The sequence below is a fragment of the Talpa europaea genome, assembly GCF_964194135.1.
Source record: "Talpa europaea genome assembly, chromosome: 5".
NCBI classification, from domain to species: domain Eukaryota; kingdom Metazoa; phylum Chordata; class Mammalia; order Eulipotyphla; family Talpidae; genus Talpa; species Talpa europaea.
The window spans coordinates 18,981,581-18,995,007 of NC_140071.1; positions in this window are offsets into that span (position 1 = coordinate 18,981,581).

Sequence of the window (13,427 nt, forward strand, 5' to 3'; positions counted from 1 at the left end):
AAGGGTGATGATAGGGTACAGTGGACAGAACACTTGTCTATGATTCTGGGACCTGGGCTCTGGTCTTCAGGGATATGGCAATTGGTAGAGATCTTTGAGATGAGCTGGAACTATGGGAGCCTTCCTTAGGAGAACAGGCTTTAAGAAATGAACCTGAATTATAGCAGAACGTATAAGTGGGCTCTTAGTACCAGATTCTTTCTGTAAACTCACAGTCTATCTTTCTTTTGCAGTCACTAACACAGACTTTAGGAAATTTAAAAATGCAAAATCAGACCAAGTAAACATTGCTATCATTCTTGAAACTTTTATACATATATAGTTATTATTCCCTTTCATCCTATGACCTAGGTTTTAGCTGTGTAATTCTGGACAAATGACTTAACCACTCTGGGTCTCAGTTGCATCAAGTATATAAAGGGAGGAGGTTGAATAGACCTGGTGCTTTTTAAATTGCGTCTGGTGAATCTCTAAAAATCACAGGATACTCCATAGGAAATACTGAAAGTATCAGAAAGGAAGCTACATAAGCAAGTTTTCTCAGGCTATGAGTCCTTTACCTTACTTTCAATCAGGAGTTTTGTATTTTACCTGTGTTAGATGATGGTAAAAAGAGGATTCGTTTTGTTCCTGTCAAGATGGATTAAAAAATATTGTATTTACCTTTCCGCTTAAAACAAAGATATAATAGGGGACCTCCCTGGTGGTGCAAGGGGTTAAGCACTGCATTATGAAGCAATCCATAGCCTCTGCAGCACAAGTTCGATCCCCAGCCAGCCAGGGAGCAACCCACATGGCGCAGCAGACCTCTCCTGACTTGCTGCTGCTCCCCTCAGCAGTGTACTTAGGTCAATCTGCCTGTTCTGTTCCCTACTCTGTCTCTGGTGAATCCTCTCACCCCCCACACCTCTGTCCTCTGACCCACTTCTTGTATGCATAAATAAGTAAATCTTAAAAAAATATTTAAAACCAAGATATAATAAATGAAACAATAATTCTCAAGACAGAGGACACCAGAGACCATCCAAAATAACCACCCAAAGGATTAGAAAGAATAATCTCTGGTGCCCATGCAAGGTCAGGAATAATGTCTGTTCCTAGCAACCTAACTATAACTTTGGATAGAGCACTCAGAAAAACATTGTCATAGTGGTGGGAAATAATTAGCCTGAGACAAAATACTACTCTGGCCCTGTCTAACAAGTTTTGAAAGAGAACAAAAAGGAACAAACTTCCCTTGTAATTTAATTGTATCCCAGAATAAAGCTCAAAATTATTTATAGGACTACAAAAATGTCCAACACCAAATAAAGTAAAATTTACAATGACTGGAATCCAATAAAAAATTACCGAGCATGCAAAAAAGTAGAAAAATATAATCCATAATGAGGAGAAAAATAAAAACTAACATATATAATTGACACAGATGTTGGAATTAAGAGACAAGGACATTAAACCAATTATTACAACCATATTCCACATGTTCAAAAAGTAGGCCTATGAATGATATATATTTTTAAATTCTCATTGACTCTTCTAGATGGGTAAGTCATAATGTTTGGAGTGGCAAATACATTGGATGGGATTGCTAGCAGATTAGGCATTTCAGAAGAAAAGTTCAGTGAATTTGAAGACATGATAATGGAAACTCAAACATGAATCACAGAGAGATAACAATTATAAAAAATACAGGGGTTATTGTTCAAGATAATGGCATAGAGAGGGCCTGAACTTACCACCTTCCACAAACACAACAAATCTACAATTACATATGAAATAAGTTATGTGGAAGAAAACCTGGGGAGTGGTGAGAAGAGTTTTCCTTGCATTAAGCTCTCTAATGCCTTGATCCAGCTCAGTGATACAAGTTCCTGGAGCCCTGGTATTGAGGATGTGACAAACACCCAGATAAATCAAAGAACTATAATCAATGGAGAACCTTAAAGAGCCTGCATATAGACTTACCACGGGACCCACTGCAGAACACCAGTCTGGAACATGAGTGACAGAATTCCACTTATCACTCTTACAGCATCTGGCTGTGAGGCAAGAGCCTTTAGGGATAAGAAACACCAGTGGGCACCATCTTGTAGCCTCTGGAAGTCTTGCTGATACCAGTGTTGAAGGTGCCATTTTTGTACCGTCTCTCTGGCCAACTAAAACTTGTGGCCAACCCCCACTGTGACCTCCACCAACTTCTGGAATATATTGACGCATCAGAACTTTGTACTTTGGAAATACATCTCAGGTCCACTTCTTAGAAATCTAATGAGCTCCATACTGGGCCCTCAATTGCTGCATGCTGCACCCAAAGCTGTACTTGGCCTTACTGTGCAGCTGGCGTTGCTGAGCCAGATCAATAGCCCTACATACTGTGTTGCCCTGACTTATCAGGCTGGTGGGTTTAGCCCACACTAGGAATGTACCTCAGGTGCCTACTTCAAGCCAGAGGGAACTGTGATCCTGAACTTCACAGGACATCACATCCATATGATCTATCTTCCAGACCAGAATTAGTGGTAGAGTTGCCCAGCACATAGAGACAAACACCGAGAATCAGAAAGAGTAAAAAGGCAGAGGAACAGGCCCCAAAGGGAAAGAGAAGATAAAACCCAGGAAAAGACCTTTAAGAAATGCAGATAAGCAAACCACCCAATGCAGAGTTAAAAGTAACAGTTATAAAGACACTTAGTAAACTGGGGAGAAGAATAGATGAACAAGAAAATTTTACAAAGATACAAACAAGTTATAGAGCTGAAAAATGCAATACTAGTACTAAAAATGCAATAGAGGGGTCCAACAGAAAATTAAATGAAGCAGAAAAGCAGATAAATGAGCTGGAAGACAAAGCAATGAGACTCACTGAGACAGAACAGCAAAATGAGAAAAGAATAATGAAGAGTGAAGATAACTTAGGGGACCTCTGGGACAACATCAAGAAGAATAATATTTACATTATGTTTTTAGTTATATGAGAAGAGAGAAAGGACCAGAAAAATTATTTGAGGATGTAGAGGCTGAAAACATACCCATTGTAAGGAAGGGAATAGACATCTCAGGATGGGAAGCTGGAGCGTTCCAAATTAGAGGAACCCAAAGAGATCCATACCAAGACATATTATAATTAAAATAGCAAAGTTAAAGCTAAAGAAGAGGATCTTAAAAGCATCAAGAGTACAACAGCTTGTCATATACAAGGGAAAAACAAAATGACCTTGGAACAGAAAATTTACCAGTTAGAAGACCATGGCAAGATACTCTAAGTCCTGAAAAGAAGAAATTTCCAACCAAGAATTGGTAGCTGGTAAGGGTAATGTTCAGGATTGAAGGAAGAGAACAGGAATTTCCCAGAGAAACACAAACTGTTCTGAGGAATTCCTCAGAACTAAACCAACCTTGCAAGAAATGTAATGGGAAAATTTCAAGAGTACACACACACACACACACACACACACACGCACGTAAAAGTAGCACAAAGACCAGACAGGGAGACTGGAAGTATGATGTTGTTAAGGTTCTTGTTCAAAACGTGTTATAAGATCATCGAATGTGGACGGTGATAAGCAAAAGGTCTATACTGTATCTCAAAGCAATCACTAAAATAGCAAAACAGAGGTTTATAACTAAAATGCCAATAAAAGAGTTGAAATGATATAGAAAAATAAAATATAAAAATAAAAAGAAATCATTAAAAATAATCCAAGTCAGAAAAAATAGTGAATAAATAGCAATATAGCCTTATATTGGGGTTTTCAAGGTCTGGCAAGAAGTCCCCTGGGGCAACTGACAGGGTGATCAGTTGGGATTTTGCATCAGAAGCCTCAGGCGATCAGGTCCATTGGTCGCCTGTGTTCTCCCTCACATCTGCCTCTCCCAATCCAGATAAAGGATGTCCAATGTGTCTGTCACCTTAGGCAGGGGCGGTCATTGAGACAAGGCTAGGAGGGGCCTTTGTTGGCTGTGACACTAAGGTGAAAAAGTGAGTCTCTGCATCAGGAAGTGACTGAAGGCTTGCCCTGTGAGATTTCACATTCTTTAACTCATGTAATTCACAGGAGACAGCCTAGAGGTCAGATCGCCCAGAACAACACATCTTGTTCTTTCCTATAGCAGGCTGAAGACACACAGTTTGAAATGAAAGGAATGGAAAAAATATATAAAAGGAAAATGCTAACCAAAATAGAGCAAATTTGGCAATACTACTATCAGAGAAAAGAAAATTGAAAGTAGATATTTTTATTTATTTTTTATTACTTTTTAAAATTTTTATATTCCCCATACAATTGCACCCCCCTTATTTTGACCCCTATCTCTCCTTCCCACTCCCCCCATAGTGTCTCTCTGGTTTATAGTTGTTTGTTGATTTTATTTTTTCTTTCTCATAGTTATTTTTTTTCTTGTCCCTTATTTAGGTTTTCTAGATTCCCGTTGTGAGTGAGACCATCTGGTATTTTTCTTTTTCTTTCTGGCTTATTTTGCTGAGCATGATCCCTTCCAGCTCCATCCATGTTGCTGCAAATTGCATGAGTTTATCTTTTTTGATTGCTGAGTAATATTCCATTGTGTGTATGTACCACATCTTGAAAGTAGATATTTTTAAAATGGCCAAAGAGGAATATTTCAGAGGAATGAAAGGGCTTATCCATCATGCATACCTTTGTGACCTTACAACACAGATTCCAAAGACATAAAGCAAAAGCAAATAGAAAAACACAAGGACAGATGACCAGATCCACAGTCACAATGATGGACTTTGCCATAGAATTTTTAGAAAACAATAGATCAAATATACGAAAAATAAGTAAGAATATAAAAGATTTGAATAACACAATGAAAACATATACATATATAGTCAATGAATGGCATTTATTTTTTCCAAAAGCATTCATATGAAAATTGATCATGTATTAGAAAATGTTATCAAATAAAAAAATCACATAGGCCATATTCACTGATCATAATGCTTTAAGTTAGAAATTGAAGGGAAAAGGCTCCAAAAACTCCAAGCCAAAAACCAACTATATGCCTTAAAATAAAAAACTGTAGTCCTTTAAACTAAAAAACAAAAAGCCCATTTCTTTGTAACCCCTGGGTTAAAGAGGAAGTAAAAAACTATTTAGAAATGCATTATAACAAAAGTCTAATATGTTAAAACCAATGATATGGACAGTACTGGGAAAAATATTTATCATAACCATACTTATTAGGAAAAACAAGACAAAAATGAATGAACTAATCTTTGAAATCAAGAAGTAGTTATATATGAGAAAAATAAACAAAAAGTATAGAATGAAGGAATTAATAGATGAAGGTAGAAATTAATTACACAGAAATGAAAAACTAGACAGACATTAGTACGGTCACTCTGTAACCCCAAAAGCTGATTCTCTGCAAAGACCTGTTCCTTCTGGTCTCATATTCTAGGCCTTCTCTTGGAGTCTACAGTTGCTCCTTCTGCCTCCATCCATTAATCACAGTCACTATCAGCAAAACCCTTGGGCATCCCATTATACCTCTACTTAGAGACTCTGAATACTGTACTTAATATACTTGTGACAGATGGCACTTATCAATTTATTTTATTGAAATCTACACATGACATGCTAGGACATTCAAATGCAGCCCATAGAACTGAACACACTATAGATCGTGTGCAAACCCCAGCAATCTGGACTCTTTACTGAATATGCTTGCAAAAATCTGGTACTTATAAACCCATGAATTTCTTTCTTAAGCAAGAAATTCTTCTTTTGTGCACAGGCCTGAGGGTGGAATGTGCATTTGTTTCAGAATCCCTCCAGAGCACTGCCCGTGTGGCCGTAAGTGTTTAGGTAAGGTGGGCGCTCCTGCTTTTCTTTTCATCCTGTGTATTTTGCTTCTCCCTTCACTTTATGCTCTATAAAATGACCCTAAGAAGATCTGAGAAGGTCACTGTGGTATGTGTTATTTACATCCTCAGCCCTTTCAAAACCATTGAAGTATTTAGTACTTTCAACTTTGGATCCCACTGAACTGGGGTGGGACCCTAAATGCTAGCCACTCTCTCCCCTGTCTAATATATTAGTCCCTTGTCCCATGACCTTGTATCTCTACTGTATTTTAGAGACTGATAACTAATTAGATAAAATGATTTAAATTAAATTTATAGATCTTAATGGAGTCTGAGAAATCATCAGATTCACTCTACTCAGCTTCTTTATACTTATGCTTCTCTTTTGTATACCCCTACCAGCCAAATGGTTTTTGTTAAACTTGACTTTTTGCAGTGTTAGTGACTGAAACAATAAGAATGCCAGTATGCCTGTCCCTCCATTCCCAGATGCTGCTGCTGGGGAGGTGCATTCTCCCAGTGAGAACCACAGATACAGAGTAGAAGTTTTTGGTTTGCAACTGGCTGTATGTGACAGAAGCATAAATGCAATGGCTTAGCAAAGGGATTTGCTGAACCCCTAAGTAAGAGAAGTCCAGAGGCAAAGAGTCAGGCTAGGGGAGCTGCTCAAGGACACAGTCAGAGTCAGGTTCCTCACCTGGGCACATTGCCTCTTTGTACTAGATGGGAAGTTTGTTAGTATAAAAGGTGGGAAGGAAAGATTTGAAATTAGCACATAGCAGGTCCTCCTGGGATTCTATTTTGTTCAACATCATTTTCTTATAAAGTTGATGAGACCAAAAAAAAATATCCATTCCTAGCCAAGGAATTTGCACTTTCTGTCCAAGCCTGTGTATGTTTTCTCCAGGTACTCAGCCTTCCTTCCATGACCCAAGGTTCCTTGGCATGGCTCAGTTGTCCCAGACTGAGTGAGTGTGGGTGTGGGTGTGAGAGGTCCCAGTGATGGAAGGAAACCCTTTCCAGGGTTGGGTCCTACCTAGCATCCTGAGCTGGCCACCCTCCACTTTGAAATGCATGAAGGGGGTTGGAAAATGAATGAATGAATATAAATTATTTTTGAATATTAGAAGTGCTTTTCATCTTTAGAAATTTGGTGATATATTTGTGATTAGAGTATGCTATAGGAATTTAACTCTTGTTTATATCAATTAACTGCTGATAAAATTGAGAAAACCGCTGCTCATTTTCCTTAAAGTTGCAGTTTCTAAGAACCTATAGACATTTTTTAAAAAGATTTATTTATTTATTTATATAAGCACTGGGTACAGTCAGAAGCGCGGGAGGGTGAGGGAATTCATCAGAGCCAGAGTGGGGAGCAGAACAGGCAGACTGACAAAGTACACTGCTGAGGGGAGCAGCGGGCGTGGCAGGAGAGATCTGCATGCCATGTGGGACCCTTGCTGGTGGCCAGGGATCGATCGAACTGGTGCTGCAGAGGCTGCGGGCAGCTTTGCAGCCCAGCGCTCAACCACTGCACCCCCGGGGAGGCCCAGAATCTATATACAATTTTAAGTGAAATTTAATGCAGTCCAACCATTTCATAGGTTAAAGAAACTGAAATCCATTCAGTTTCAGTGACTTGTTGAAGGTCATGAAGCTATTCAGTAATAAAGTTGACATGAGACCCAAGACATCCTCTGATCTGGTGTTCTTGAAATTTCCCTAACTTGAACGTGCATACCTCTTTGATTTTGCAAACACCATTCCCTTTACTTGGAAACACAGGCCAATATGCTTGTCCACTTTGACCCCCTACTTAACCTTATTCACCCATGTGATGTTTTCTTTCCCTTGGCTTTATGGCCAAGCGTGTTTCAGAGTCCAGACAGAGCAATGTCAACATAGACAGAGCAATGTCAACATAAGAGGACAAGAGCCTCACAGGAAAGATAAAACAGAAATATCATTTCTTGAGGGAAAAAAAATCTTTGGCATATTCAGAAACTGTCTATAGAAGCTAAAAGTGACCTTCAAGTGGACTGGAGGGATAAGAACAGTTTCCATCCAACAGCGGAGCAGACTGGTCTGTTCGTTGCAGAAGAGCCTCCCCAACAACCTCCCAGAGCTGTGTTGGAGGGAATGGACAGGATGTCAGCACCCCTACTTTTCCTGCTCTACAGAGACCTTGTCCTGGGAAGGGGATAGGAGCTGGACCCCAAGGTGCAGGAGAATTGGAAGAGAAATAGTCTTGACTATTGATGGTGGGACTTTACCACCATCTACTTTCACTCCATGGGAAAGAGCAAATCCATTTGTGGTCCCAGAAATCTCCTCAAAATCTCACATACTCTTCTTTGAAACAGGGAAGACTATGGATCCTGTAGACCCCAAGTGCTACCATTGTAGAATCCTCCTCACATCTATGCAACCATGAAGAACATCAGACTTTATGTAGAGAACAGCTATGTATTCTAGATCTCCAGACTCTTGTCTCTTCAAGTCATAATTGTTCTTTATCTTAGCTGACGATGCCCCCGGCTGTAGAAGGGCAAGACACCATCTTTAAAAACTCTGCAAAATAAAAGAAATATCTTGGCAGACCCAGAAAGCGTTAGTAGTTGGCTGAGGTCAAATTATTTAAATGAACATCAGCTTCTCCATCATGAAGAAGAACCTCCAACTGAAAATTAAATCAGTCTAATACTAACCATTTGTTTCTCCCTCTGCACACACTAGTTGGCAAAGTTGCCGTCTGCTTCCAACCAGTACATTTTCTTCATTTCTGGTTGCATTCTTGTCATCCCACTTCAATGTGGAGATTTTTTCTCCTGACGCTAATTAGTTTCAGCTGATATTTATTCAGCATCAAACTTTTGGGAGATAAACAGAAGTAGAATGACCAGTTGGTGTGATGAAGTCTTTTTTTTTCTCTGTAGATTTACGCCAGGCTTCTTATTTTTCTACTTTCTTCCAAAGAAGATGATAAGGAAAGTAAACTAAAATCTTATGAAATCTACTAGCGTAAGAGGAGAGGAGCTTCGCAGGGAAAAAAAAAAATCATTTGCCACCTCCAGGGGTAGGCTGTGAAGGAACTATATGGCTTTATTTCTATTGCAGGAAAATGTTGCAGGGATGAAAAAAAAAAATCCTGCCTTGGCACAATGGACCCTAGTTGCAGCCGACTGCTGGAGTTTCCTTCATCGGGGAACTGAAAAGTTGTCAGTGTTAATAAAAAGAAGTTTTCCTGATAATGGTCTTGGTGTGCTGTGTGCAAACACGTGCTATTCCCAGTGTTTGGTTAAAAAGAAACTATAATATGGAATGCATTATACAGAAGAGCCAAAAATAACATCTGTCTCACAAACAAGGGGAACGATCTCATTTCATATCTCTTCTTATTTGACAGCATCTTTTTTTTTTTCTTTACTGGAAAATTATAGTGTTGTAGAGTTTACAGAAGTAACATTTAAACATTGCATATGAGTGTAGACTCAAATGGGATCTACTTAATAAAACACACAAACAATTAGAGAACTTTTCTGAAATCACTTCTGAAACCCCAGAGAGTTCATGTAGGCTGGCAGATTTGCTACCTTCACAGTCTCACTTATTTTGGAAACTTAGTGGAGGAAATCACCACTGCCCACATCGTGTATACAGATCAGCCTTACCTAGCGGTGCAGATGTTTTTGAACTTCATGCTACTGCTACTGCTCAGGCGATTTCTTATTTCTAGAATGAAAATCATATTCACCAGAGAGGACAGTTCAGTGGACACACCAGTCAAGCACATTGGGCAGCTCATTCCAGGGAATGTCTTAGGGAAAAAAAAGAATCATTAGGCGAGAAACCTTAGTTTTCTGTTTTTAATATTATATAGCAGAGAAATTTACCCATTTCAGCAATAAACTAAGCCCACCTACTAACATTTTTTTACTCTTCCAAATAAACAAACCCTTCTTTGAGTCCCAAATGGGCTTAAGGAAGTGGCTATTTTGGCAAATGCCTTATATTTTCATTAGGATTTGTCTTGTTTTGGGATCTTCTTTTGTTCTCCAGCTGTTTTGATCAGACGGGACCTGTATTTCAGAGGGAGCTGGTCTTCCCAGAAGTTATGACTATTCTTGATGAACTACCCACCTTCACTTATAATAACCTTCAACCAGAAGTCATGTTGATGGCTTGCTCCCCCAGAAGACTGGTACTCATCTGGGACTGTCCACCAGGGTCTTGGTTTCTCTCCAAGTGGGTTCTTTTGATTGGGCTTCCTCACACCATGGTGGTTAATTTCCTGGAGCAAATGTTCCAAAAGACCTGGACAGAAGGTGTAAAACTTCTTATAAACTAGCTTCTAAAGTCCCAGATGGGGCCTCCTTGGTGGTGCAGGGGTTAAGTCTCAGCACTGTCAAGCTCTGAGAAGCCAGTGTGGTCTGAGTTCGGTCCCTGACCAGGGAGCTGACCCACATGGTACAGCAGATCTCTCCTGTCTCGTCTGCTGCTCCCTTCAGCAGTGTATTTCAGTAGACCCACCTGTTCTACTCCCCACTCTGTCTCTGATGAATCCTCTCACCCCAATACCTCTGGACCCCAGTTCTTGTATGCATAAATAAATAAAAATAAATCTTTTTTTTAAAAATGTTCCAGATACCACTACTTCTTTGTGGTTACTTTTCTTTTGTGTGGGTGTCTTTTTCATATATATGTCCCAGTGACTGGTGTGTAAGGTTGCTGGAGATCCTTCATGTAGCAGTAGCTAAATGAGTGTGCTGTCTTCAGCACTGAGTCTGCGTGATTCTAACTTTGGCTTCCCTGATTGCCTTAGTATTGCAAAATGAGAAAAAAAGTCATTGTACAAGTCATGAATAAATAGGCTAAACTACAGAGGACTCTAATAATAGAATCGGGCAGTAGGGAACAGACTAATCTGAGAACAAGAGAAAAAAGGTCAAGGTAGTGTTTGGCTCAGCTTAAGTTTACAAAGATATGATTGATCCACTAAGAACTGTATATGGGAAGAGTGAGCAGTATTCAGAGATGAAGTAGCAGTTCCCCATAGTAGGAATCTTCCCAAAATAACACTTTCACAGGGCTTTCCTGACTGAAAACATGTAAGGGTGTCCTGCTCCCATGCCTGACTTTTAAAGTTCTCTATAAATGAACACCACCATGCTTCCCATGGCCCCCCAACATTCTTGGTTTAAACCAGCACCACCTCTTCAAGGACCTGACTTATCAAACTCTCCCATGCTTCCTTGCCTTTTCTTTTTCTGTTCCCCCATCTGGAAAATCACATTCTGACTTTTCTACCTAATAAAAGCATACTCCTTCAAGAAGCTCTCCTCTTTCACAGTCTTTCTCAAGCACTCTCTCACCAAGGAGCAGGTCATTGTTGGAACTCTGGTTGTCTTGGAGTCAGTGTACAAGTAGCTCCAACCACCATCACCTCTCCCTATTCCCCGACCCCCTCTTACTTGATCCTGAATATTCCTCTGGGTCTTCTCTTTCCCAATCCAAACAGCATAATAAGAAGCACCATTCCAATGCAGGTGTTAGGTGATACAGCAGACTTAGAATACTATCTTTCTCAGGGATGTTTGCCTTTTAACTTGAGATTTCACCCTTCTTTGACCTAAATCAAATCACTGTACACCTATGGAGAGTCAATTCTCTGCCAAAGTGGATGTGGGGGTGTGGAAGTCTCAAAGCAGTTTTAGACAAGACTGCTCCCAAGGCAGTTAAAATTTAGTAGGAAGTAGGCATCGAATATACATTAGAAACAATAAAATACAAAGTCAATGCTAAATGATTGGGTTTGAACATAAGGTGTCTCAGGGAGGTGGCCTCTGCCAGTGAAATGGAAGGTGGGGCTGAAGGGCACTTTTCTGATTCCATGCAGGGCTCCTCAGGGTGCTTAGTGAAGACCCCCTGATTCCGCTGTGTGGTCTGAGTGGTGGCAAGGTCCTGGGCAGCTGTGACCCAGGGAGATGTGGAGGGTGGTGGTGGATGGGGAGGACCAGTGGAAATCCTTACACCTGCTAGAGGCACCATCAGTTGACTGAAGACTTTATAAAAGAGGTGTGAGGACATGCTCCCTTTTAGTTCAGCAGCCAGGGTTTTCAAGTTTCCAAGGTTCTACTACAAAAAGCACTGCAGGTGTTTGGAGGAAACAGCTGTCTAGATTTTCAGAGCATGACAATACAGATTTGTGCCATTCGCAGAAACTTCCAGAAAGCCTACCTTTCCTTCATCTCTTTAGAGGCAAACAGACTATTTTGTGGTAGGTCAGGAAATGAGAAAAGAAAAATAGTCAGATAGAGAATGGAAATAAGAGAAAACAGCTATAGAAAATGGGAGAGAGCTAACAAGCAGGGGAGGCATGTGGCATACATTTAAATGAGACAAGTTTCCTATCTTTTAAAACAATTTCTACCAACTTTCATGTATACAGAGAGACCACACAGTGTTTGTCATAAAATTCAACTAGGATATATTTCTGGATGTCTCCCACTCCCTCCTATTCCCATGTACCCCAACCTCTCAAAGAAACTAAACGGGAAGTGCATGGGGGGCGGTGGTGGTGGTAGGCTAAGTGAATACAGAAGAATGCCACTAGCTTAATGTGGAGCTGGGGCTGCAACATTTAATTCTAGGCCAGGCTTGCTGCCAAGTCCCACAGAAAGCAAATGCACACTCAGTGTTTCAGCCACAAGTTAACACTGAAACAGGGCCCATTAGTGATTTGCAAATCATTATTCCTGTTGGTACAGTGACCTCATCTGGGACTAGGTAGAGGTAATTTTAAGGTGGCTTGTTTATATCATTAGCTAACTGCTGATTCCGCCCTCCATCCCTCACTTCCATTGGTCCATCCACAGGCTTGTCTTTGTGCTGATCTGGGACTCTATCTGTTTTTCTTACTTATCACAATGTTTTTTTTTTTTTGTTTGTTTGTTTTTTACATGATGATCTCTAGCCTAACAGTGGTCTGGATTTTTTTTTTATTTAAATAATAAATTTTATTTTTATATTCCCCCATACAATTGCAAACCCCCCATTCTGACCCCAATCCCTCCCCTCCCGCCCCCCACCCCCCAAAAAGTGTCTCTGGTTCATAGTTTTTTGTTGATTTTGATTTTCACTTTCTTATAGTTATTCATTTTCCTGGTCCCTTATTTAAGTTTTCTAGATTCCTGCTATGAGTGAGACCATCCGGTATTTTTCTTTTTCTTTTTGGCTTATTTCGCTGAGCATGATCCCTTCCAGCGCCATCCATGTTGCTGCAAATTGCATGTGTTTATCTTTTTTGAATGCTGAGTAATATTCCATGGTGTATATGTACCACATCTTCTTGATCCAGTCATCTATTTTTGGGCATTTGGGCTGTTTCCAAAGCTTAGCTATTGTAAACAGTGCTGCTATAAACATAGGTGTGCAGGTGCTCTTTGGAATTGATGTTTCTGTGTCCTTTGGGTAAATACCTAGGAGTGGAATTGCTGGATCATATGGAAGCTCTATGTTTAGTAGGTCCAGGAATCTCCACACAGCTCTCCATAGTGGTTGGACCAGTTTGCACTCTCTCCAAATTTTGTTTCTTGTT